The 26379-nt window shown below is 47.7% G+C and overlaps 1 protein-coding gene across 16 annotated transcripts in view; it reads left to right on the plus strand.

Moving 5' to 3' along the window:
* Positions 1-15462: 15462 nt before the first annotated feature.
* Positions 15463-26379, plus strand: part of Tmem229b (transmembrane protein 229B) — a 40443-nt gene continuing 29526 nt past the window's right edge. For 2 of the 16 annotated variants that reach the window (XM_075947362.1, XM_075947357.1), the window contains exons 1-4: positions 16403-16740; positions 17322-17513; positions 17946-18040; positions 23131-23385. The gene's annotated coding sequence lies outside the window, so the exon portion shown is untranslated. The other 14 variants (XM_075947359.1, XM_075947352.1, XM_075947369.1 and 11 more) reach the window with 12 other exon arrangements.

Here is a 26379-nt window from a genome sequence, read left to right on the forward strand (position 1 = left end):
CCCACTGCAATCTTTTTTTTTTCCATTCAAAACTTTACACTTCCTCCCCTTCTCCCATTCCCCTCCTGCCTCACTGCAATCTTGAAAATAAGTTTACCTAGATGTGTTGGCTACTCATGCCCATCAAACGGTAGCGTACATGTGTAGGAACGTATCTAAGACCAGTGATTCTATAAGAGGAAGATGACAATTTCCTCTTCTAGGGTCTTTATCCCAAACCCCTGCTTTTACTGACATGTCATCGTGTGGTCTTTGTGCCCTTTCTTGAGCTAGATCCATTGGCTAATTCTCATAAATCATGTGTTTAGTTACTTTTCTATTGCAGTGATATAACATCATGAGCCCAGACAACTTAGAAAAGAAAGTATTTAATTGTGCTTACAGTTTCAAAGGGTTACAGTCCATGGCAGCAGAGACAGGTGAATCTCTGAGTTTGAGGCCAGGTTGGTCTACACTGGGAGTTCCAGAACAGCCAAAGCTGCAAAGAGAAACTCTATCTGGAAAAAAAAACCCAAAAATTCAATATAATATTCTTTTGGTTTATGTTTTGTTCTTTTCTATATTATATAAACATTTTACAAGAAGCATGAATCATTTTTCTAATAAGAGCTACTAAAATGTTTAAAAAGTATTGATCTCATGAGTAAGGAGAAAGCTGAGATTCAGGGAAGTTGACAAACCAACTCAATAAAGCCACAGCCTCCCTGTCCAAGAACAAATGTGGCCCCATCCCTCAGGTTTAGTGCCAGCCATTCAAGTCCTGTCTCCAATTGGATGCAGTACTGGATAGAAATATGGTAGCAGGGACCCGGGGGAGTTAGGAATCAATTTTAGGTCAGAGGGGACTCACATGCCTCTAATATTTTGTGGATCCCCTATTATCTCTTCAAAGCAATTAAACTATGACCACAACAGCATTACCGGGCTCCTATTATACACTATGTTCCTGTGGTCTGGCAGTTGCCCAAGTATTAAAGAAGCAGACACAAGTCTGGGGACAGAGTTAAGCTGGCCTTTTATTTCTAGTCCTAGCCCGTCTCACATCCGACCAGGGAAATGCTGTTTTCAGTCACTTTCTACACAGGAGGAAGAAGGAAGCTATGTTGGTTGGGTGTGGCCCAGAAGCTTGGCTTACAGAGGTTCTGGGGAGTAACAGAACTAGTGGTTGCCAGGAGGAAGTCCTGAATCTGTCTTCCTTCATCATCTGCCTCTTCTCATCCTTTTATAACCTCCCATATTCATCCTTTCTCCTAACTGTCCCGCGGTTTCCCTTGTGGTCCCTCCCTTTGTTCTTAGTGCTGGGACGTCACCAAGCTCAGTTCAGCAGTTAGGGTAGGGACCGGAGCTCACAAGGTCTAGTGTGTTTCTAGAACACGAATTTAAATTTAAACAGTGAAAAATAAAGGATGTAATGGAATATTAACAGTCTCTCATACATCATAGAAAACACAAGGGGGTCATCACAAGCCGTTGAGCAAGGCATTTGTTTTGCTTTGTTGTTTTGAGACAAATCTTATGTAACTTAGGCTGACTCTATCTTGGTATGTCTCCAGGGCTGACTTTGAATTCCTTTATAAAAAAAAATGTTTTTAAATGATTTCGTGTGTGTCTCATGTGCGTGAGTGTGCACTTTTGTATGTGTATGTACAGGGGCACACGTGCCATGGAGCTTGTGTGAGGGCTAGAGGGCAGGCTTTGAGTTTGAGGGAGGAGCTCTTGGCAGCTCCATAAATTGGAGTAGCTAGTGGTCAAGCTCCTGGAGGCTCTCCTGTCTCTACTTCCTGTTTCTGATGGGGCCTCTGGGGTTACAGAAGGCAGTTAGTTACAGATGGAGACCCAAACACAGATTGTTAGGCTTATATGCAACAGGGCAGTGCTTTTGCTTGTTTAGGGTTTTGTTTTATGTGTGTGTGTGTGTTTCTTTTTCTTTTCTTTTTCTTTTTTTTTGGGGGGGGGTGGGTTCAAGACAGGGTTTCTTTGTAGTTTTGGAACCTGTCCTGGAACTAGCTCTTGTAGACCAGGCTGGCCTCGAACTCACAGAGATCCGCCTGCCTCTGCCTCCCGAGTGCTGGGATTAAAGGCATGCACCGCTACCACCCGGCTATTTTTTTTCTTCTTCCTCACTGAGCTGTCTCCCCAGTTCTGGCCTTGAACTCTTCATCACCCTGCCTCCACCTCCCACGTGCTAGGCTTACAAGCATGCACCACTACACCATATTTTCCATTTTTTGAGACAGGACCTCACTCTGCATACAAGGATGGCCTCAAACCAAACGTGATCCTCTTGTCTCCTCTCCCCAAAAGTTGGGGTTACAGGAGGGTACCCCACAGGGTAACAGTTTCCTTTTTAGGCTATGCGCTAAACACATATCCATTGCAAAAGACACTCCCCACTGGTGCCCTTCTGCTGAGCCACTGGAAACCCCGTGTTTCACCTGCCTAGCCCCAGACTTCCTCCTCTTCCAGAAGGAAGTCATAGATCTATATATTTGACATCACTGCACAGACCTATAAAGAAGGGGGAAAATCCTACCAAAGAAGTTACTATGATTCCCATACCTGTACCTTGACCTAAGTAAGATGTGAGCCAGAAAGAGGAAGAGTAGTATTTTAAGGGAAAGGAGATGCATTGATGTTCAAATGCTGGTCAACTCAGAGCACAAACTAGATAGTTTACTCAGCAAATAAAGTGTATTAAAGAACGAAGCCTGAGCCAGGCGGTGGTGGTGTACACCTTTAATCCCAGCACTTGGGAGGCAGAGGCAGGCAGATCTCAGTGAGTTCGAGGTCAGCCTGAGCTACAGAGCAGATACTAGGACAGCTAGGGCTACACAGAGAAACCCTGTCTTAAGAAGAGGAGGAGGAGGAGGAGGAGGAGGAGGAGGAGGAGGAGGAGGAGGAGGAGGAGGAGGAGAAGGAGAAGGAGAAGGAGAAGAAGAAGAAGAAGAAGAAGAAGAAGAAGAAGAAGAAGAAGAAGAAGAAGAAGAAGAAGAAGAAGAAGAAGAAAGCCTGGCTGAGGAATGAACCCTATGGTATAGGACACTAGTAACCACAGACCCTCCTCTGCACAGAAGGTGAGAATTTGCAGCTGGGTTAAGTTACCAGCCGTCTTGTGCTGCTCTTGTTCTCCCTTCTGTAATGCATAGGTGTAAATCCTCGTTACCTGTGGGATCTAAATCTTTGGCAAAATGTATAATATATTAATAGATGTTGAATAGAAGTTTTTAGAACCTAGTCCTTAAAACAGCACAATCTTAAGCAAGAGAGGACAGTAAAGGCATATTTATATTAGCATCGAAGCTAATGGGCTGTCTCCGGTGAACTAGTTTCCCAAGAAGACAGACTCTGTGGAATCATCAGCCTCCCAGGATCATGTGGCTTTTCCTTAAAGTGGCTAAGATCTACCAGGGCCAGGACAGGGAGGATAACAAGAGCAGAGCTGGGTTTTACCCTACTTTCTATGATGCAATCCACATATCTTGGCGCCCCAGGCCAGCCTGCTCTCAACCAGCTCCCAGGGGAAGTATCTCTGGACTCCGATCTGCAAAAAATATTTTCCCATTCAACCTCATCCCAGGACCTAGTAGGGCTGGTGATCTGGGCTTGGACAAGATGTCGTGATAGGAATTCTTAGCCTATTAATGTTGCCAAGTCCCAAGATACCTTTCTGCGATCGCTATGTCTGGCTGAAATTTCCCTTTGAACTGATACGGTAGAGCTGGGACAAGCACACGGTGTCCCCTGAGGGCGAGAATGGCTTAGACAGCAGCATGAAAGCTTTTAGTTGAGAAGCCTTGACATAGCCATGCTCTCCTTAACAATACTCCTTTGTCCCTCCTCAGCCGGTTGAGCTCCCCATATCCTGGCAAAGGGAGGCACCGAGGGGAGGGAGGGGATCGGCTTAGAGATTGGTTTTTAATCTCCAGGGCAGAAATTCTGTTCAACACGGCCAGTGCCTGGATTGGCTGGATCAGAAAGGGCGGCAGCAGAATAAGGGTGGAAGTGTGTGTGTGTGTGTGTGTGTGTGTGTGTAGAGTTCTCTCCCATGCTTCCTGTGTGTTCTAGTCAACTCTCTCTTCCCAAAGTGTGCAGCCTTCCCAGTTAAACCCACACGTAGGTATCTGAAGTGATGTGGTTTCAATGTGTGTCCCTATTCTTGTTTCACATGGTCTCTTTTTATATCGTATTTTCTTTGTTTGAGACCAGGTTATATTCGAGGCTGGCCTCAGATTTGCTCCATAGCCAAGGACAACCTTTAATTTTCCCTCTTGTCCCCACCTCCCTGTACTGTGAAGAGACTGGGACCTCACAGGCTGAGGTTACAGGCATGTCCCACCGCTCCTAGTTCATGGCGTGCTGGGGGTCAAATCCAGGATATTGTACATGCTAGGCCAGCACGCCACAAACTGAGCTACACCTCCAGCCCTCCACTTTTGTTTCTTTAGCTTTGACCTTGGACTCCCTTCATTTACTGCTGGCCTTTTGCACTAGTTTTCAGGGTTGTGACTGATGTTTCATTGTTAACATGGTTTTTTTTTAACTTCCTTTTTATTTATTCTTTCTGTCTTTCACATCCTGCGTCTCAATCCCATTCTTTTCCCCATCCCTTCATATCTGCCCTCTGCCATGGCCTCCCCCCAAAATAAAATAAAATTTAAGAGGAAAATAAAAAGGAAAAAGTCATCTCATCACAGAAGCTGTAGGGTGACCCAGTGAGTCACACAGTAAACCCTTTTGTCCATATCTCTTTACTTGCAAGTGTTCATTGCAGAGACGTGATCACTGGTCTGTTTCCAGGCCTCTAGGTTCTGCTGGGCCTTCACTGGAACTCCTCTTGGATATCCTGTTGTTGCCCTGTGTCCTGGAGATGGGGTCAGGCCCTTTCGTGTGCTCCAGCAGATCACAGACGGGGTGAGTGTTGGGGTGGGCCAACTCATAACCCTGGTTCTGGGCCTGGGTAGTTTCAGGGCTGGGGAGCCCACCAGCTCTCCCCTATCCTCTCCACTACGGTGAGCTCTCCAGCATTACCCTGGCTAGTTCATGCCTGCAAAGCCGAGCAAGGGCGGGGCCAGTTCTCCTGCTTTCTGGTCCTCAAGGTAGGCTCTTCCACACTTACTTCATCAGGGCCAGCGCTACTGTGTTGCTCCCTACAAGGGCCACTCTCCTGAGCCCTGCAGCTGGGGAGGGGAAGGGACAGCTCTCCCACCTGCCATAGGTGACAAGGGGCCCACACAACCTCCTGGCAGATGAGGGCTGGGGCCGGATCTGGTCAACTCTAGTGTGCTGCCCAGGCAAGGTGCAGGGCCCGCTTTCCTGAGTGCGGCAGCTGGAAAGGGGGAGGGTCGACTTCCTTGCCCACCACAAGTTGTAGGGGCGGGGGGGGGTTGAGGGGTGGGGGGGAATGTATCTCTCCCTCACCACCTCCGCTGCCGCTGCCGCCGCCGCCACCGCCACCACCACCACAACCACCACCACCACCACGACGTAGCAGATGAGAGGGGGAGGGGTCAGTGATCCCACTCTCATAGGCTCAGGGCCAGCTCACTCTTGCCTCTGCCACCACGGTCACCTCTACCGTGCTGCCCAGGTGAGGAGCAGGGCCCGCTCTCCCAAGTGCTGCAGCTGGCGAGGCCAGGGTCAGCTCTCCTGCTCCTATGACCTCAGAGCCAGCTCTCCCACTTGCCTCAGGCACAGAGCGGGGCAGGAGGGGAGGGCATCTCTCCCCCACCCATGCCACCATATAGCAGACGGGATTGGGGCCAGATCTCTCATGCTCACTTTTTTGGGCAGGCTCACCCCTGCCCCCATCCACAGGGTCAGCTTGGCTGTGCTGCCCAGATGATGGGCAGGGCTCATTTTCCTGCGTGCTGCGGCTGGTAAAAGGGAGGGATGCTCACTCGCCAGTTGGAGTTGTAGAGGTGAGGGGCAGGACATTTTTCCCTGGCTCCCACTACCACACTTCAGATGAGGGAGATGGTACCAGCTATGCCCCTGTCATAGCCTCAGGGCTGGCTCACTGTGCCCTGTCTACAGGGTCAACTCTACCGTGGTTCCCAGGCAAGGTGCAGGGCCCATTCTCCCAAGTGCTGTAGCTGGTGAGGGGTTGGTTCAGGTCCCTCACCTTCTGCAGGTGGAGAGAAGTGACCTATTCTATTGCTGTGAAAAGACACCACAACCAAGGCAGCCTGTGAAAGAAAACATTTAATTGGGGCTTGCTTACAGCTTAAGGTGAGTCCATGATCATCGCGGAGGAGAACATGGCTGCAGGCAGGCCCCGCACTGAAGCAGTAGCTGAGAGCTTGCATCCTGATCTGAAGGCAGGAGGCAGAGAGAGGCTTTTGAAAACCCAGAGACCACCTCCAGTGGCACGCCTCCTCCAACAAGGCCACACCACTCTGATCCTTCCTAAACAGTCTACAGCTGGGAACCAAACAATATATGGGAGCCATTCTTCTTCAAACCACCATGGGAAGCGTGTGATAGATTTGCATTCTGATGGAAGGATATCAATATGGGTGGTGCTAGGCTTGGGTTGTCTCGGGCTATATAGAAAAACCTCTGAACTGTCTGCTCCATTTTGTTGTGAGCCAGAAAACGCTCCTAAAACATAAACTTTAAGTTTAGGAGGATAGTTCAATGGCACCATGCTTGTCTAGCATATAGTTCAGTCCCCAGCACGGGGTTGTGGGATAGCTCAGAGCGGTTGTGCACATAATCCTAGGTATTCAAGATACCAAGGCAGAAGGATTACTTGAGCCCTGGAGAAGTCAGTCTAGACAATGCAAGACTCTAACTTAAAACCAAACAATGATGAGATTGAATAGTGTTCCTAACCACTGTGCCAGAGCTACTTTTAGCTCTCTGAACTGCAGCTCAGAGAAGTGAATAAGTTAGGGGGTCATTTATATCTTGGCTCATACAAACATCCAGGAAGCAATTGGCTACAAAATCCGCATGTAAGAGTGCGCCCTCTATTGGAGGGGTGAAGAAACATCATCACAGTCCTGGTAGGGTAGCACTGGGAGAAATTAGGTTTAGTCAGAACTCTACAGACCCAATCCACAGGCTCTTCCTTCAGGGCCTAGTGTGAGAAATTCCTCTGATTCTCAAAACAGATCTGTGCTTTCAGAGTGCAGCCCTAAGTGCTTTGCACAGGCAAAAGAGGCCTCGCTGGTGTGGCTTGTTGAAGACACCAACCTGTGGGCTGTCCACGCCAGCCACGTAGAAACTGTGCCAGAAGACACCAACCTGTGGGCTGTCCACGCCAGCCACGTAGAAACTGTGCCAGAAGACACCAACCTGTGGGCTGTCCACGCCAGCCACGTAGAAACTGTGTCAGAAGACACCAACCTGTGGGCTGTCCACGCCAGCCACGTAGAAACTGTGTCAGAAGACATCCTGCCCTCAGGCTGAGTCCACCATGAGAGGAAACATTTCGTGATGAAAACATGCTTTCCCTTTTCCTCCTGTTAGTGGTAGTTATGAACATTACATTTTTTTCTTAAACTTGCAATCCAAAGGTACCTAAGTATGTCATCGTAAATGGAAAAATAGGGGACAGAAATCACATATTGATAGGTTTTCCCCACTTGTTTTTGTGTGAATGTTTAATATTAATGCAGGATGTAAAAATGTTAATGTAAGTCAATGTTTCTGTGAACCAGGTTCTAAAAATGTAAGAAAATTGTAAATAAACCTTATAAAGTTTTCTAGACTATGCCAGTACTTGGATTTGTAAAAAACAAAGCAAAACCAATACCAAAATAAATGTCTCATTGATGGCAACTAAGTGGTATTTGTAGCAGATTCTGTCTCTTCACTATACTTTTCGGAGTTGTCCTATATGCAGGTACATATTTTTCTAAATTGTATGTGTATTGCAGTGTGTGTGTGTGTTTGGGGGTATTCCTGCTACTGAGTATCTGTGAAGGTTGGAAGACAGCTGGTAGGAGTCTATTTTCTCCTTCTACTATGTGGGTCTCAGGGATCAAACTTGAGTTATCAAATTTAGTGGCAAATGCCTTAGTCCACTGAGCCATCTCTCCAGCCCTCAACTACATGTTTTTTTTTGTGGGGGTGGGTGGGTTGTTTTTTCTTTTTATTGTCAGTCTTTTGTACTGTCCCTGTTATTTTGCTACTAAGATACATTAAACTACACAATTAAGTAAATTAATAAAATAGAGATAAAGTAGAAAGGAAAGAAGGAGGAGAGAGAGGAAAAAGGAAAGAAAGATAGAAAGAAAGAAAGAAAGAAAGGAAAAAGTCAAGGAGCGAGAGAACACTGGGATGGGGGGGGAAGAGATGGGGAAAGGTGAGGAAGAAGACAGCGCAAACTGTTGGGTGGTGATGGTGCACACCTTAATCTCAGCACTCAGTAGGCAGAGACAGGTAGATCTCTGTGAGTTCGAGGCCAGCCTGGTCTATGGAGCAAGTTCCAGGACAGCAGTGGTACACAGAGAAACCCTGTCTCGCGAGACAACGACGGCAACAAGACACACTAACTTAGAGAGTGCTGGCTTAGGTGTAGCTCCTGGAGCTGCTTGCTTGCCTCCTCAGGGACATTTGCCATCTGGGATCTGTTTAGCAGCCTTTCCCTTCATGTTGGTAACAGACTTCCGACTTCCGTTTCCCTGCTCACCTCTCACCCACAAAGGCTGGGGCTGGGAGGCTGATACCCGGAGGACCCTGCTGGGTCTTTCCATGGGGAAAGTGCGTGTCTGACCTACACAGGAAAACCGTGACCAGAACAACAAACAACAAAAGCTGGAATCTGGTGCTACCTGTGGCAGAAAGCCTTGGCTTTCAGTTACTTCCCACGACCTTCAGTCCCCAAACTGACCTAGTCTGAATTGCACACACACACAGGTGACATTCACTTTTTTTTTTTTGAAGCAATGGCTCTCATTGACCGGGAGCTTGTCAAGTGGGCTAGGCTTCTTGTCCAGCGATTCCTGTCCATCCGCCTGAGTGCATCTTCCCAGCCACTGGGATGATGAACCTGTGACATCACGCCCAATGTTTATTTTAGTGTGAATCACGGTGAGGGCTCAAACTCAGTTCTTCATGCTTGCAAGACAATCACTTTACCAACTGAACATTCTCTCCAGCTCCTCGTCAGAATTCTTGCAGACTTTAAAAAAGCAAAACCACAAAACCGTAAACCCAGATATGGTGGCACACACCATTAATCCAGCACTTGGGAAGCAGAGGCAGGAGGATATCTGTGAGACTTACTTAGACCAGCCTGGTCTACTTAATGCGTTCCAGGCCAGCCAGGGCTAAAGTGAGACCCTGCCTCAAGCAAATAAAAACTTTTAAAAACTGATGTGGGTATGTGGGCATGTGTGCTGTAGCATGCATGTGCAGGTCAAAGGTCAATTCTGTGGACTCGGTTTTTTTCTTTTACCCTTGTATGGGTTCCAGGGATCAACCTCAGATCTTTGCTTACCCAGTCAGCTCATCAGCTTGTTGTAGCAAGCTTGTGTTTATCAATAATCCTTTCTACCTGTGAACCTTCTGATCACAAATTATCATTCTAATATTTATTCTTTTTAGATTTAAGATATCTATAAACTCTGCATGGTGGCACATGTCTCACAGCTGTAATCCTGACACTCAAGAGGTGGAGGTAGGAAGGTCAGAATTTCAAGGTCATGTTCAGCTCCACAGCAAGTTCCAGGCCCACCTGGTCTGTGTGAGACCCTAGTCAAAGAATCCTAGATGATACAGACTCTTAGTCCTTAGCCTCTTTGGGCATCCTTTTTTCCTATTTGAAGAAAAGCTTGTTAGTTGGAAGCATAGATACTGCCTCAGCTCGTGCTTGTAATCTCAGCATGTGGGAAGTTGAGGCAGGGGGATTGCCATGATTTCAAAGTCAGACTAGGCAATAGAGCGAGACTCTGTCTCAGAAAGTTCTTTTTTTGGGGGGGGGGGGTTGCACTGACATCCATTTTTAAATGCCAGCATGTTACTTTGACTCACCAAGAGTCATAGATCTTCCCCTCCCTTCCTCCCTCACCCTCCCTCTCTCTCTTGCTTCCTCATAAAACCCATCCAAATATGATGCTTTCTGCTTCTGCCTTGCTTCTCTCTTATCACAGCATCTTCATAAACTGTATGTGGTCCTCTCTTGGTCCCCAGTTTCTGTGCCCAGACTTTTTCTCATCTGGCTACAGGCCAGTTTCTGCAAAAATTACTCTCTCAAGTCATATTTTTCCTGACTCAGGGTCAAAGGGCAACCCCAGGGAACGTCCTCTCTATCAAGCATGAAGAAATTTTTCCAAATCCCTTCAAAAATCACGAAGAGTGTTCCTTATGCTGGAGACAAAAGTAAGCCCCTTGTGGATGGTTTGCTTTATAAGAAAAACAGAAATCCCATGTCCTTCAGAAAAATATGCCCCAGAACTTAGTTTGTGCAACAACACATTTTAAAGGCTCCATAAATACTGTCTCAGCTATGGTTACTATTTCTCTGATGAAATGCCATGACCACAAAGCAAACTGAGGAGGAAAAGGGTTCATTTGGTTTACGCCTCCATCCCCAAAGGAAGTCAGGACAGGAACATAAACAGAGCAGGAACTTTGAGTCTGGAGTTGATGCAGAAGCTATGGAGGGGGACTGCTTAGTGACTTGCTCTTATAGAACCCAGGACCGCCAGCCTTGGGGTGGCACCACCCACAATGGGCTAAGCCCTCCCCATCAATCACTGATTAAGAAGATGCCTTACAGCTGGATCTCATGGAGGCCTTTTCTCAGTTGAGGTTCCCTCCTTTCAGAGGACTCTAGCTTGTGTCAAGTTGACATGAAGACTAATCAGCACACACATGTAAGACACTTTTAGTTTTGCACCATGGGGGTAGGAAGGTGGCAGTGTTGGCGTTGTTGGTGCTATCAGGCACTTTGGGCCTGGCACCGTACAAGACAGCTTTTACACATCATCTTATTCCCACGAGATTCCAGGGTGGGTGCTGTCGCCATGTCCACTTTGCAGATGAGGAAATAGGCCGAGGAAGATGAGCTGCCGAAGACATCCAACTAGGATGTGGATCTTGAATTCAAATCCAGGTCTGCACTGCTGTATAAATCCTAATGAAGATCCCCCCACCCATTTTTATGTGTATACGTGTGGAGTGCATGTATGTGTGTCTTTGCATGTTTGTGGGTAAGCCTGTGTGCCTATGCATGGGGAGGCCCCAGGTTGTTTTTCATTCTTTTCTACTTCATCCACCAAGGCAAGGCCTCTCAATCAAACCCAGAGCTACTGATATGGCTAATCTTGCCTGCCAGCTTGTTTTGAAGATCCCCTGTCTTTGACTCCTTGGGCTGAAATGACAGGAAAGTCCCTAGGTCCATCCAATGTTTATATGACTTTCTGGGGATCCAAACTCTGTTCCTCGGGCCTGCATGGCAAGTCCAGTCATATTCCTGGACCAAGATAGATATAGATACAGATACAGATATAGATATAGATATATAGATATTTGATTTAAGTACAGAACTGTATTGCAAAAATATATGCCTGTGGCCCACCTACCTGCTCCATTAGCTTTTTAAGACAAGGAAAAAAGCATTCTGTATATGTACGAGTGCTGGGTCTTAGTTTCTCTCAGGGTTTCTCTACCTTTAATGTATACTTGAGTGACTACAGCCACAATCGCCTGGTGCTTACCTTCAGCTGGGGCCACAGTCCTTGTCACAACACTGCCGGGAGGTCTCAGCATTCTTTGGGTGGAAAGCCTGGGGACCCACTCATTGCTCTGGCTGCTATTTTTAGGTTCCCTGCTGCAGCAGACGGCTCTGTCCTGGGTATTATTTCTCGTCTCGTGCAGGTGGAAGAGATCTTGGTTGGGGCGCTGGAAGACCCGAGTTTGACGTTCAGTCTCCTTTTACCAGCAGCGTAACCTTGACAAAACTACACAGATTTTATTTCCCCATTTATGTAATGAGAGATAGAAATAGCTGCCCTGCCCAAAGAGAGGTCAGCTGTGTAAACTGTTGTCAGGAGGAAATGATCCCTTTTAAAGACGAGAGGAAAAATCCCATGGGAGGGGTGACCCAAGACGGCACGGTGCTCAGCCAGTATCTCAGTTCCTGATGCTTCCTATGCAATTTTGCCACTGGCATCTTGTCCCAGACCAAGGATGGAAATATTAATATTCTATGAAAACATTTCCTTTGACATCAAAGTTTATTTTTTGCATCCATTTTTGCTATACAAAAAGGCATTTTGTGGGCCCCTAAAAATATTGCTGGCACTGGATACTGTACCTCCTGGACCTAATACCTACGTTGCTGGGAATTCAGAATGCTGCCCGTAGCTCTTGACACCTTCCTCTGTACAATGCTGCTTCCCAGAACCCAGTAGAGACCCAAGCTGCTGCCAAACACAGAGAGGTCTAGGAGACCTTGTTCTATGGCAAGGGGTGTTAAGGATACCCCCTTCATCAGTTCAACCCTGCTGCTAGGTTTAATGAAGTCACCCTGGTCAACATGTCTGTCAAGGGGACAGTCTTATTTCTTTCTGACACGGTCCAGGGTATAGCCCACAAAAATGCTTGTTATCCTTCTCCCTGCCTTAGTCGCAACAGAACACAATTCCTGTTATTGAAAGCCTACTGTATGCTAAGGACTTCACATGCATTATGTCATTGAATTATTGCATCATAGTCATAAGGTAGGTGGTAGTGTTTCTCCTACACAGAGGATAATGAGGGTCAAAGGTTCTTATCAGTGGCATCACCTGACTATATACTTCCTCTGCTGGTTTGAAGAGCCCAAGATAAAGCCAATCATTCCTACTTGAGCTCCAATGCTTCCCCCGTGGTATTACAAGGAATCCAAGCCCTTGCACGTACTGGGTAAGTGCTCTACTGCAAAGCTACATCCCCAGCCCCAGTGTGGTTTCTTACAGAAGAAAAGATTGTCCAGGCCAAGAACAGAGTATGTATGTATGGGGATGGGCATCCAGCCCCTGGTCTGCAGCCCCCTCCAGTTCAGAGATGTTCATTGTTGGTCCCTGACTAGGGACATAGACTGATGGAAGAGACATGGTCTCATCAGGCAATCAAGGGATGACATAGGATCCAATTAGGCTCAGAAAGAATAGATGCAACCTAACATCTTGTCTTGAGTGGGGCAAGACTGGTTGAATGAACCTTTCGTTCCTTTTCTTAGACTTGTGTTGCCTTGAACTTCTGAGACCTCTTAGGTCATCTGGCACATTATAAAAAAGGGGGCTGGAAAAATGGCTCTGCAATTAAGAACATTTGTTACTCTTGCAGAGGACCCAGGTTAGGTTCCCAGCACCCACATGGTGGCTCACAACAGTCTGTAACTCAACACTAAGGGTTCCAATGCTGTTTTCTGGTCTCCAAGAGCACTGGGCATGGAGGTGGTGCACATTTATACAGGCAAACACTCAAATGTATAATTTTGTTTGTTTTTCAAGGCAGGATTTCTCTGTGTAGTCTTTTCTGTCCTAGAACTCACAAGGCCTAGACTAAATTGGCCTTGAACCCATAGAGATTCACTTGTCTCTGCCTCCCAAGTGCTGGGGTTAAAGGTCTGTGCCCATCACCACTTGGATAATTTTTTTGTTTGTTTGTTTTGCTTTTTTGAGACAGGGTTTCTCTGTATAACAGTCCTGCCTGTCCTCAAACTTGCCTTGTAGACCAAACTGGCCTCATACTCACTGAGGTCTGCTGGTCTCTGCCTCCCAAGTGCTGAGATTAAAGGCATGAGGCCGGGTGTTGGTGGCACACGCCTTTAATCCCAGCACTCGGGAGGCAGAGGCAGGCAGATCTCTGTGAGTTCGAGGCCAGCCTGGTCTATAAGATCTAGTTCCAGGACAGGGACCAAAAGCTACGGAGAAACCCTGTCTCGAAAAATCCAAAAAAATAAAAAAAATAAAGGCATGTGGTATCACTGCCTTGCCTGGATAATTTTTTTTAAATGAAGTAAATGCTGCAATTTCTTTGGTCATTGAGATGGATAATATTCTTGGTTGTAAATTGACAGCATCTAGGATTCACTGAAAGCTCAAGCAACTGGGCACACCTGGGAGGGATTTTTCTTGGTTGACTCATTTGAGGTTAGAAGACCCCTCCCCAAATCTGGGTCACACCTTCTCACGGCAACCTATATAAAGGACATGGAAGAAAGAAGTGTTTTGTTTTTTTGCCTGTTTGCCCTCACTCTCCCTGGCAGTTTCATCTATTCTGAAGTAGATGAGGCACTCCCTCACTGCTATTAGAACCTACTTCTACTGGATTCCAAGGTATGTGGAAGACCAAGGGAGCCGTCCAACCTCCCGGACTGAACAACTACTGGATTCTTTTTTATTGTTTTTTGTTTTTTTCCCCTTTTTTCGAGACAGGGTTTCTCTGTGGTTTTGGAGCCTGTCCTGGAACTAGCTCTTGTAGACCAGGCTGGTCTCGAACTCCCAGAGATCCGCCTGCCTCTGCCTCCCGAGTGCTGGGATTAAAGGCGTGCGCCACCACCGCCCGGCTCAACTACTGGATTCTTAAACCCATCTGTTGGGCAGCAGCCATTCTTGTACTAGCTGGACCACAGCTTGTAAGCCACTCCAATAGATCCCATATATTTGTTCTTCTATCAGTTCTGTTCCTCTAGAGAACCCTGGCTAGTAAAGTTGTGCCTCTCCCCGAATGTTCCTCTCCCTTCTAGGTAGATTGGTGTGTGCAGGGGCATGTGTGAACTGCACGCATGCACACAAATGTATGAACGTCCACTGGCAGTGGAATCTTAGGCCTCCAGAAGGCTAAACACTTGGTCTTCTACCGAGCTACAGTCTCAGCCTAGAGAAGCAACTGTCAGACCGCTCAGATCAGGCCAAGGGTATGTGAGAATCGTGGAAGACTGCTTGCTCTGGTTATTTAAAAAGGACATCCCTCCACTTTCATGCTAACCTGTTGGGTCCATTCTGTAATCCCAGCATTGGACAGGTGGAGGTTAGGAGGATGGGAAGTTCAAGATCAGCCCTGGCTAAGAAAAGAAAACAAAACTTCGACATGTGGCATTATAGACATTCAAGACTGTCCGTTCGTCTTGGCTGAAGTGCCAGGACTCAGGGCTGTTACAGGAATAGGAGGGAAATTTCATTCCGGTTTCCCGCAGGACCCACGACTAGTTGAGAGGCCTGTCTGAATTTGGCTTCACTGAGCTGATTTCCCATGCTCTGTATTCCGAATCGCCAAGGTATTATTATTATTATTTTCTGTGACAATCATTGTTTTGTACCTCCTAAAAGGAGCTCAGAAAGAACATATTCCATTTCATCTTTACAAACCAAATCGTGGACCTTGAGGTTCAGTCCTTGAACAAAGCAAATTCTAGTTTTTCATAAGCTTCAGTTTCTGCATCTTAGAAATGAGAATAACAATGATGATGAAAACCAAACAGCCCCACCTGGTCTGGCTGCGTCAATGATTAACTTGCATGGAACACAATACGGGCACACAGTGGGTATGCAACACCGTGTGAAGTGCGGACCTCGGGGACCTGCGGCTTCAAGATAACCAGAGTCAATATTGTGCAAGCGGTTCCCTACAACTCCTACAAATCGGGAGGCGACCCTCACCCCACACCTGGAACGCAGGAGTGGCCTGGGCAGGGAGGGCCAAGGAATCTTCACTGCAGCCACTGAGCCACCAGGGTTGCGGGTGAAGTCCTGGCAGGGGAGACTGCAGGCTGAGGATGGGTGGCGGATGGCGGCTGGGTCGGCGGGGGCAGCGGGCCTGGCGGACACTCGGGCGCCGAAGGAGTTAAACAGGGCCGGGGGCAGAGCGCCTGTCAGACGCGAGCATGTGCAGTTTGCACCGCATCCGTACTATGGGTGAGTGCCGCCGTCGCCGCCTGGGGCTGGGTTCCGTGGGGCAGCAGCCGCTGCAGCTGCCCGAGCCCCGCGCCGCCCCGGCGGCCGCGGACACTCTATGCGGGAATAGTCGCGGGCGGGCGGCGTGGGGGAGGCTTGGCGGGTCACTCGGCGCGGGGGGAGCCCGAGCGCCGGGCGTGGGGGCGGGGAGCAGGCGGTGCAGGAGAGCGCCCCGAGTCCCGGCGCGGGAGGAGGAGCGGGAGCCAGCCGGAGAGACCGCGCTCCTGGCCGCACCTGCGTCGGGCAGCCGGTCGCCCGACCCTGCTCTGCCTTGCCCTACCCTCGTACCCGGCCCCGCACCGGTAGGTGCCCGCGATGCCCGCAGAGAGGCCTTTCCGCCGCGGAGAGAGGTGTCTGAGCGGGGCGGGCAGCGGCCGAGCGCGTGGGTGCGGGTGATGGGGAAGACCCGGCGACCCCGTGTAGGGACACTACCGGATCCCTCTTCTTTGCTTTCGCTTTCGAAGCGGCTGCTGGGGCTGAAGAGCGAGTCGCAGATTAGATGGTGTGTCTGAGCTTGGATTCCCTGCGGGGGATGGGCGCACAGGGGGGCGTGTTGGCGAAAGGGGTGCACACTGGCAACTTTCCCTGCGTGAAACAAAGCGGTGCCGGGTTGAGGCGAAGGTGAAAGATCCGGCTGAGAATCTCAGACCTCTGAAGGTTGACACCTCCCCCCACCCAGTGGTGTGCACCCCGAGGCCCTCTGGAAAGGACAGATGGGGGCGCCAGACTGAATGGAAGCTGGAGAGCCAGGTCTAGGGAGTGGGAACCACAGACCCTCCTGACTTTGCGGGCCCAAAGGACCTATTGCCTTCTTCTCCGTGTGCAAGAAAGAACTGGGTGCTTGATGGTGGGTTGCATTCTTTCGCATTTTTTTCAGGTGGGTGCCCAGGTCAGTGCCCAGCCCCTAGCTGCCAGTGCTTCATCTGCATTCACCATCTCTGTTTCCTGGTGAGAAATGGAGGGCTGGGATGAGGATCCAGTTAGCCCTGTTTCTGGCAAGGCCGGGGAGGTGTTGTCTTTTTTTCTCCCTTTCTATGACCAGTCAGAAACTGACCCATTCACCTTCTTTCCCTCACCGGTTCTCCTCTCTTCCCTGGGGTTTCTTAGGAGGTGGAGGGATGATGGCTTCAGGCTCTGAGTTTGTAGTATCAGGCTCTTTGACACTGGTTAGACTTCACTGGAGGGCTTGAGGAAGCTGCATCCCAGTGTAACCTTGGGGCTCTGCTCACCCATTATCTTTGCACCCCAATAACAAATGATCTTCTAACTTAAGTTCTCCAGAAACCAAAGTCTCCCCCCCTTTTTTTCCTGTACCAGAAAGAGGGGTCAAAGAGAGGACTGGTAAACCTGCCTTAAGAATGGTATAGGATCTTTCTCTTTAGAAGACAAATGGACCATGTTCCAAAGGTTCCCAATCTTTGTCTCCAGGAACCAGGTTCCTCCAGTTTACAGAGCGCTTGCATATGACCATTGGCTCTTGTCCTATGGCAGCCCCTGCCGTCCAAGAGCTCAGGTCATTTACCTGGTTGGAAGGCAGAACCCCATCTGCTTCATGGTCTGACTGAGACAGGAGGTGCAGGACGCTCTGGACTTCTGGGTGATCCTCCTGCGTCTCTCTGAGTAAGCTATGACACACGGGTTTGGACCAAGGGTGGGTCCTCAAGGACAGCTAGGTTTAGAGACAGGGAGGGGTGGGCTGAGATGAAGTGTTCTTTGCCCTTTCTGAGACTTCGTGTTGGGAAGCAGAGACAGCAAACAGTGGAAATGGAACTCTGGGCTTTGGAGAGAAATGGCAGGTTGATTTAGTATTGACTTTGGCCACTTCAAGATAGGAGCAAGGAGGGTTCCAGGACTTGTAAGGGGTGACAGGAAAAAAGGGGAATTAAGTGCCCCTTTGCTCTGTGATCCTGGAACTAAAGTGGCCAAGGTCAGGTCAGGTGGCTAACTCAAATGACACGAACAGCCCCACTTCAGGAGACTCCTCCCTCCTGCTAGGCAGGCTTGGTTATTGCTCAGTCCAGGTTGGGTTTATCTCAAGCTGTTAATTCACAGCTGAAGACGGTGGCCCTGGCCTGACCTCCCCAGCAGCAAGGGTGCGAAAAGCCTTTTCCATGGACAGATTGTTCTCCAGATACACAGGCTGTGAGGTAAGAAAGTGGAGCTCATTTGACTCCCTCTTTGAAAGGGATGGGACCCGATTTCCTCCATTTATAAACAGATTTAAGAGTTGGGGGTTCTTGGATGAAAGATATTAGAAGAGTTAGTGGGCTTTAGACTACGTTTATCTCAGCTGAATCCAATTTGCCTGTTGTCTCTAAAGGGAAACGTGTCATTTTACAGGGCAGGGCTGAATTACAGTCTTTGCGATAGGGAAAGATCGGTGTTAGTTTTAAAAGTGTCGTTTTTATCAGAAAAGTTGTTCTAGGGCACAGGGTGGTTTTTCTGCCTGCCTCTGACCATGAGATGTCCTGGAGCTTTTTGAAGGAGATGACAAGCCAGGACGTTAGTGACAGTCGCCCTCAAAGCCCTGAAAGGGGTCTTTGATGGTGAGGGGGGCCCCGTGGTATCACAAGGCAGGAGAGTGAGGCAGCTTGGGTTTAGCAGCAGCCCTATCAGATCTGGCTGTCCTTGAGGAGGAAAAAAGATAGCTAACCCTCCCACTGCTCTCAAATGTGTCCCTTTAGTCCCCTCCTCCCCTGCCACCCTCTAATGGCAGACAAGGTGGTTTGGATTTTAGTGGTTTTTTTTGGTTTGGTTTTTAAAATTCTGGAACATTCCTTTTAAAGTGTAAATAATTTTGGCCTTGGCACCTTCCCAGCTCCTTTTGTTCATACCAAGTGGCGGGGAGCATGGAAAGAGGTTAAGATCATCTGAAATTGGCTATATTTTCGGCTTCTTCCCCCATGTCTCCTCAGAAACCAGGATGTTGGTTATTGAAAAGTAAAGTGTAAGCTGGTTTGACGGAAGGGTCAGGAGCTAGTGTTTTTGGTTATGGTCCTAAAGTGTACAGTTAGTACACTGACTGGTGTACTAACACTCTTTTCTTGGGATTTGAGAAGGTTTAGAATCACTTACCTTATGATTCGTGGGTTATACTTTTCCAAGATGCTTGAAGAGACTTTTGACGCTGTAGGTTTGGTTCAGGACGGACATTTGGGTTGAGCGTAGTGACAAATGCCTGCAATCTCAGCCCTTAGTAGGTAAAAGCAGGAAGACTTGAGGCCAACCTGCTCTACATAAAGAGTTCCAGACCAACCAGGGTTATATAATGATACTTTGGCTGGGAAAAATAATACACTTGCCTCAGATCAAGCTATGGGATGCTCCAGGCTGCTGTCATTTATGGAAAAAGAAGTGGTCTCTCCCTCTGGCACAGTTATCGACCATAAAGCTGAGGCTGAGTGAGTGACCCTGCTCATTCGCAGGCTAATGTGGAAAGCCTGCTTGCTTCTTTTTGCTCACACGAACGAGGCTGCAGGAGTGGGCTCCTGCATGTCTCCATGCAAAGGTTCTACTTAACGTTCGTTTTGACATCAGTTCCCCTACCTATAAATTTAGTGGGGTTGAAATTGTAGGGTGAGATTGGCCCAGTGCTCCACCAAAGAATGATTCTCAAAGGAAATGTTCTGTTCCTTTCCCATGCTGACAGTTTTGTTGGACAAAGCTAAGTCTAGCAATCTACAGAAAAAACACAGTTATTGCCATTGGCATTTCTGAACTTCTAGACCCCACCGTCCTTTTTTCTCTGATGGCTCCTAGGAACTTTGAGATGTCCTTGTGTCTATCATGGCTGATGCTGTAGAAAAGACATTAATTTTTCTACAAATGAATCTACATGGGCAGGACTTGGGTCTTACAATTGTTGTTTTCTCTGGAATCTTGGCAGCATACAAAATTTCACTGGCAGTGTAGTGTTAGGAGACCTAATTGATAAGGGGACATAATTAGTGAGAACATTTCTGTCACACCTCTTCTCTCTAGAGGCCCCAGGTTTGGAGTACACTGGGTCATCCTCTTCTGTATGCTTTGCGGCTGGGCTGGAATGATGAATGACTTTTAGTTACTATGTCTATTCTTTGTTTCAGTTTTTAAGAGGCCCCTCTGCCACATGAGCTTTGGGAGAAAGGTTTTAGTAGGACCTTGATACCTGCCCTGGGTCTAGAGATGCCAGCCAAGAGATTGAAGGGCCACAGAGGGAGAGGGTTCTCTGAACTTCCGAGGAAGCAGTTCCTACTTTGAGATGCATGTACACACAAGGCTTCAGTTAGTGCAGCAAGAAGCCTGACTTCTAGCTAATAATGGCCCTGCTATGGACCACCGACAAGGGATCTATTTTGCTATCATTTAAAATTTTTGAGAGTTGTATATATGATTACCTCATTCCCCCTCCTCTTCCCTTCCAACTCTTCCGGTGCCCCAATTTCCTCTCATGACTGCTTTAACTAGGACCTGTTACATACATAATCTACCGAGTCATGGTAGATGTGTTTGTGGGTGACCACTTACTTACTTAGTCTTGGATAAATCAAGGGGCTCCTCTCTAAAGAGAACTGATTTTCCTTCTCTCAGAAGTCTATGATTGCCTGTAGGTGGCCCTTATCAAATTTCCCCCATCCATGTTGTTATGCCAAATGGTGTGGCCATTGTGTACGTCTTGTATAGGCAACCATGTTGTTGAGATCTCATGGCTGCAGTGTCCCTGTCATGTCTGGAAGATGCTGTCTAGTAGCATCCTGGCCTATTGCCAAAAGAAGCTTCTTTCATGAGAGGCGAGAGCTACAGCTGTCTGTGGGTATGAGATAAGCATTGAGAGCACTGTTAGAAATGATACTGGTCTGGGAAACTGGCACTGGTGGGTTCTTCTCTACGGTCGTGACCTCTCCAGACATGAGGAACTAGCTAGTTTCCAGCGCCTGGTATCACTTCCCTTCTGTTAAGCAGGCTTTTAAGTCCAATTAGAATAACTGTTGGTTAGCCCCCCCAAGATAAAAAGGCAGTTACTGCACCATGGGGAGATGTCTTGCTAGGCCAGCCCCTGCTGTGATTCCTAGCCCTTCAGCTGGGCTGGACTGACGATTGCTTTTCTCCCTTGACAGCTTGCAGAACACCTTTTAATACTATGAGAGTTAGTGCTCAGGGAGGACCACGAGTCTGTTTCTAGCACATGTACAACCGTCATATCTGTCTAAAGGGCGTTCTTAACTACAGTCTCCATCTTAGTTCCCAATACACACACACACACACACACACACACACACACACATCAAAATCCAGGAATAAGGAACCTGAACATTGGTCACACTTTCATCTATATCATAATACAAATATGGAGAATAAATATTGCTATCATTGGACAGCATAAGCAGCAGCTCCAGAGTTTTCTCTGATATTCTGCAGGGATTTTTTTTTTTTTTTCCCAAAGCAATGAAGCGACTTCTTATATTGTCCTAATATAGGTGCCTTCATAGTTTCCTATGCCCGCGCAGTTCCTGGCCTGTGAGAGCACTTCTTAAATCGCCAGCTGTGATGGTTGAGTGTCGTCAGACATCTAGGCTTCTAGGTCATTGGACAATGATATTGTTCTAAGGAAACTAATGACTGCCAACATTTCCAAAATCAGGAAATCTGGGAATGCTCCCCAACTCACTTGCTCAGTTGACCTTGGGTGACCCATTTCAGTGCTCTGAGACTTAATTCCACAAATGGAATTTCAACTGGCTTCAGTGGTCAGGGCATTAACAGTTGGCAGTCACCGTGTATTGAATACTTACCATATGCCAGGCACTGGGCTAAGTACTTTTCATAGGTTCTCCTCTCCCATCAGTGAGACAGCCACTATCGATTATCCCCATTTTATAGCGGGAAAGATTGCGCTTCTTCAAGAGTGATTGCATCTCTCCTACAGCTGGAAAGTGTCTGTACTGGGACTTGAACTGAGATCTGATTCTGCAGCAGGCTGTGAGTGTTGAATTGGCTGAGCGGTAGAACAAGCGTCGGTGAGTGACTGTGAAAGTGGAGGTGGTGTGGGCATAGAAGGAGAGCTCGTTGGGGGTTAAACATGGCCAGCTAAAGGAAGATAGATGTACAGAGTCTTGAAAACTAGCATCCTCATGAGTGTTCAGGAGAGGGCGGAGCCTGCACCCTGCAGTGGGTAGACCAGATGGCCTGGAAGTTATTGTAAAGGGAACAGACTTTCTGCTTGGCATAGCAATGCATCTTATAAACCCCATTTTATTCTAATGCTAACATTCTCTTCTTGTTTAACAGGCTCTTGGGCAGCATTTTCCTTTCTGTTACCCTCCTGCCTGTCACAGCAATTCATGTTAGCAAATTCTTGAGTCTAGTCTTGGTCCTCCAAGCTCTTCCCTGTCCATCACTATCCATCTGGGGAATTTGATTATGTCTTGAATCCCAGATATTCTTTACAAAATACAAAAAAATTAGATAGACTAGGGGTCTAATCCCCCACATTAAAAAAATCAGTATACCTTATATCTATCAGATTACCCTATATTCATCAGGCTACCCTATTCTGGGAAAGGATTTATGGCCACCAGTTACTCCATTTAGAGATAACCAGTTACATCAATGGTAACTGTCCTCATTCCTAGACAATTTGACTTTATGTCTCGTATCAGTTGAAGATGAATATGGAGACACATGAGGGTTATGGAGCTGGCCTGGAAGAGGTGGGCTGGCCATATGTGAGTTGTTGAGATGCTATTTGATAGAATTACATGGTAGAGACAAATTCTGGATTCAGTTCAATGACTCTGTACATGGGATGCTAATTTTCTTGCTTTTGGTTTCCTTGTGTATAAAATAGGAAATACCAGATGAGACCGTCTCTAACCTCCCTTCTAGGAAGTATACTGGATGACCCGGTGGGCTAGGGGTAATTCTGGCCTTTCTCAGGGAAAACTCACTCTGCAGCTAAAGGATGTCGGAGCTGGACAAGCTGGTGAGGAGTGGAAGGAGAATGAAGCCATACTGGAGGTTAAAGAACAAATAGAGTAAGAGCTGTCTAGTGAAGGGGTAGCAGGACTGGTACCCTTTGTCCCACTGAGCAGTAGAAAGGTGGCACTTATGCCACCCTCCCCCACTACTCCCCACAGCACAGTGAGCACCCTTTGCCATCTCTTAAACCATAAGCGACCCCTCCCGTGGCCCCAGGACAATCTCCAGGGACTGCCCGTCCACAGCTGTGTGCTGTGGATGTCTCACATTCTGCATTTAGGTTGGCAGAGTCGCCTCCCTCCTCCTCTGCTCCAGGACTTCAGGACCTTGTTTGAAACGTTCTGGGTGACACAGGGTGTGAGGCCCCACCCCTCCTGCTGCCCTATCTCTGCCTGAAGGAGCAAGGCCAAGCCGTGAACTCAGCCGGCCGTGCTAGAGGTCATTTGAGGACGGCCATTTGTATAAGGATCTGCTCACTCTCTTTTGTCCTTACATCCTCTGCTTTGAATTTTTTGTACTCAAGGTTGAGGAGCAGGTGAGTTCCCACTGAACCCAGCGAACCAATCATTTCTGTCCCTGGTTTCTCTGCCTTTCCCTCCTTGCTCCCTCTGAGGGTGTGAGAGACTTTTTGAAAATCTTAAATTAAGAGTGTGTGTGTTTTGCCTGCATGCATGTCTGTGCACCATGTGTTTGTAGTACCCACGAAGGCCAGAAGAGGGCATTGGATCCCCCAGAACTAGGGTTACAGAAAGTTATAACCTGCAAGGGGATTCTGGAACTCAAACCTGGACCCTCTGGAAGAGCAAGCCAGCCACTTCTTGAGCTCCATGGGAGGCCATTTTAACTACAAAGACGAACATTTCATTCTATTAGCTATTCATGAAACAGTACGGTGTCCCATGAGGCCTTTATGTTTGCTCAGTGAATTTTGTTCTTTCCCTGCCTAAGGATGAACAGCCAATCAAGCTTTCTAAATTTTCTGGTTATTCGTAGGCAGTAGAGTGTCCCGTAGTCACTTTGGGTCACAAACATGGCCTCAGTTCAGCACTTCATACATCCATGTCTTTGTCACTGAACTGCAAAGGACAGGGAAGTGTTCTGTGGCCAGCACTGTTGTTTCCTGAGCCCACCTTGTATTAATGCTGAGTCTTTCTCTCATGCCCACACTCATGGGTTTCTCAGAGAGCGCTCTTTTCCCAGCTGCCGAGATATTCACAATGGAAAAATTTATCACTGGACATCATGATTCATGCTTATGATCCCAGCATCAGAGAGGTTGAATCAAGAGGTTTACCACAAGTTCAAGACCGGTGCAGGCTGCATAGTGAGTTCCAGGATAGCCTGGGCTATAAAGTGATACCTTTTCTCAAAACAAACAAACAAACAAAGAGCAAACTATCTTTCATTGCACATCATTGCTCTTGCTTTCCGGTCCGGTCTCTTTCTATAAATCTCTTTAGTCTGCCCAAATAGGTCCTCGGGATGCGACCTGCCCTTGCTCACTCATGCTGGTCCTATATATGATATGCTCATCCCATCTCATCTGGAGCAGTGAACCCAGAGTACAGACTTACTCCCCCGCTCAGCAGTCTCCCTCCATCTCCCAGCAGCTGATGGCCAGTCTGGCTCACCCTCTGCCTACCCCTGCCCTGTCTTCTCACCTGGAGGGGCCAGACACCAAGTTTCCTGAGTGGTCCTGTGGTGTGGTTGCTCTTCTCACCACCCAGCCCTCAGAGCAAATTCTCTGTGGCGGGACAGTGAGGTCATAGCAGCGCCCTCCACCTCCACGTTCCTCTGCGCGGATGTTCTCCAGTGCCCGCCTAATCTGACGCTGTGTGAGAGAGGAGCTTGCACACCTTTGTTGGAGACTGCTCATCCTTGACACCGCATCTTTTGTATCTTGGTGCCTTAGTTAAGATTTCTGACGTGACATTTTGTTATGTGTATTTTATTAAAACTATCAGTCAGGGCTGGAGAGATGGCTCAGGAGTTAAAAGAGCACCTCTGGATTGCTTATCCTACATAATAAAGGCTACGTACACAGCTGCTGTGCCGTATTGTTTGTTCATGTTCAGTATAAACACAATATATAGAGGAGCGATCTAGAGATCCTCTAGAGGACCCAAGTTCTGTTCCCAACAACTACCTACAACTCCAGCTCCAGGGGGATCCAATGCCTCTGATCTCAATGAGCATCGCCATTCAGTTGCATACACCCACAGACAGGCACATATACGTGTATGTGTGTGTGTGTGTGTATAAAATTTTAAAAAATACTCTGGCGCACGCTTTTAATCTCAGCACTCAGGAGATAGAGGTAGGCAAATTTCTGCGTTTGAGGCCAGCCTGGTCTACAGAGCAAGTACCAGCATGGTCTGGGCTACACAGAGAATCCCTATCATGAAAAACTGAAAACCAAACAGATAAACAACAACAAAGAAACCATGACTGTCAGGTTGGGTGTGGGAGTATGGTGCTCGGCACTCAGGAAGCTGAAGCAGGAGACGGGATCGTTTCTTGAGGCTGGAGAGATGACTCCATCAGTAAAGCGCTTGCCATGCAAGCGTGAGGGCCAGAGTGTGGACCCCAGAACCTGTGTAAAATCCCCACAGCACGCATCTATGACCCCAGCACTAGCAAGGCAGAGACGGTGGATCCCTGAAGCTGGCTGGTCCACCAGCCTACCTGAATCAGCGAATAGAAAGTTCAGTAAGAGATTCGGTCTCAAAACTGAGGTGGAGGAAGACGAATGTCAGCCTATGGCCTCTACACATGATGCATCTGCACACACATACACACACACACACACACACACACACACAGAGGAATATGCACATACGTGTGCATACACATGCACACAGTTGATCTACTAGGTTAATGAAAACAACTAACTTTTATTGAGTTCTTACATAGACACTCCTTTATATCCAAAGGTTGTTCATCCCTGGATTCAATCACTTGGTTATTAAAACAATTCAGAAAAACATATTGTGTTTATACTGAACATGTACAGACAATACAGCACAGCAGCGGCGTATGTAGCATTTATTATGTATGTTAAGCAATCAGAGATGATTTATATGCAGTTAGGGAATCTGCATTTCTGCAGATTCTGGTATTTGTGGGTGTTCCCTAGAAGCCGTGGCCTTTGGACGCAAAGAGGGTCACTGTAGTGCTAAGTGCTCTTTTTAGTACCGCGAACACACACTCTCAATCCCCACGAGGGAGGTACTCGTATTATCTCTATTTTACAAATGAATAAACTGAGGCAGAGGGAGGTTAAACCAATTTGTCTAAGGTCACAGAGTTGGCTTCAGCGTTGGGATTTGAATGGAGGAAATCTGACCCCAGAGTGTGCACTTTTAAACCACAATGCTCTGCTGCCTCCCGTAAGGGAGGGGTCGTGAAGATGACACATGCTGGACAGATGCTGGTTTTGGAGGTGCTTGTAGGTTCCTCACTCTGCATCAGAGTGCTCCCTGCTTGCTTTCTCCTCTCCCCATCTCCCCATCCCAACAACTCCCTCTGT

This window comes from Microtus pennsylvanicus, chromosome 14 (genome assembly GCF_037038515.1).
Source record: "Microtus pennsylvanicus isolate mMicPen1 chromosome 14, mMicPen1.hap1, whole genome shotgun sequence".
Classification (NCBI taxonomy): Eukaryota; Metazoa; Chordata; class Mammalia; order Rodentia; family Cricetidae; genus Microtus; species Microtus pennsylvanicus.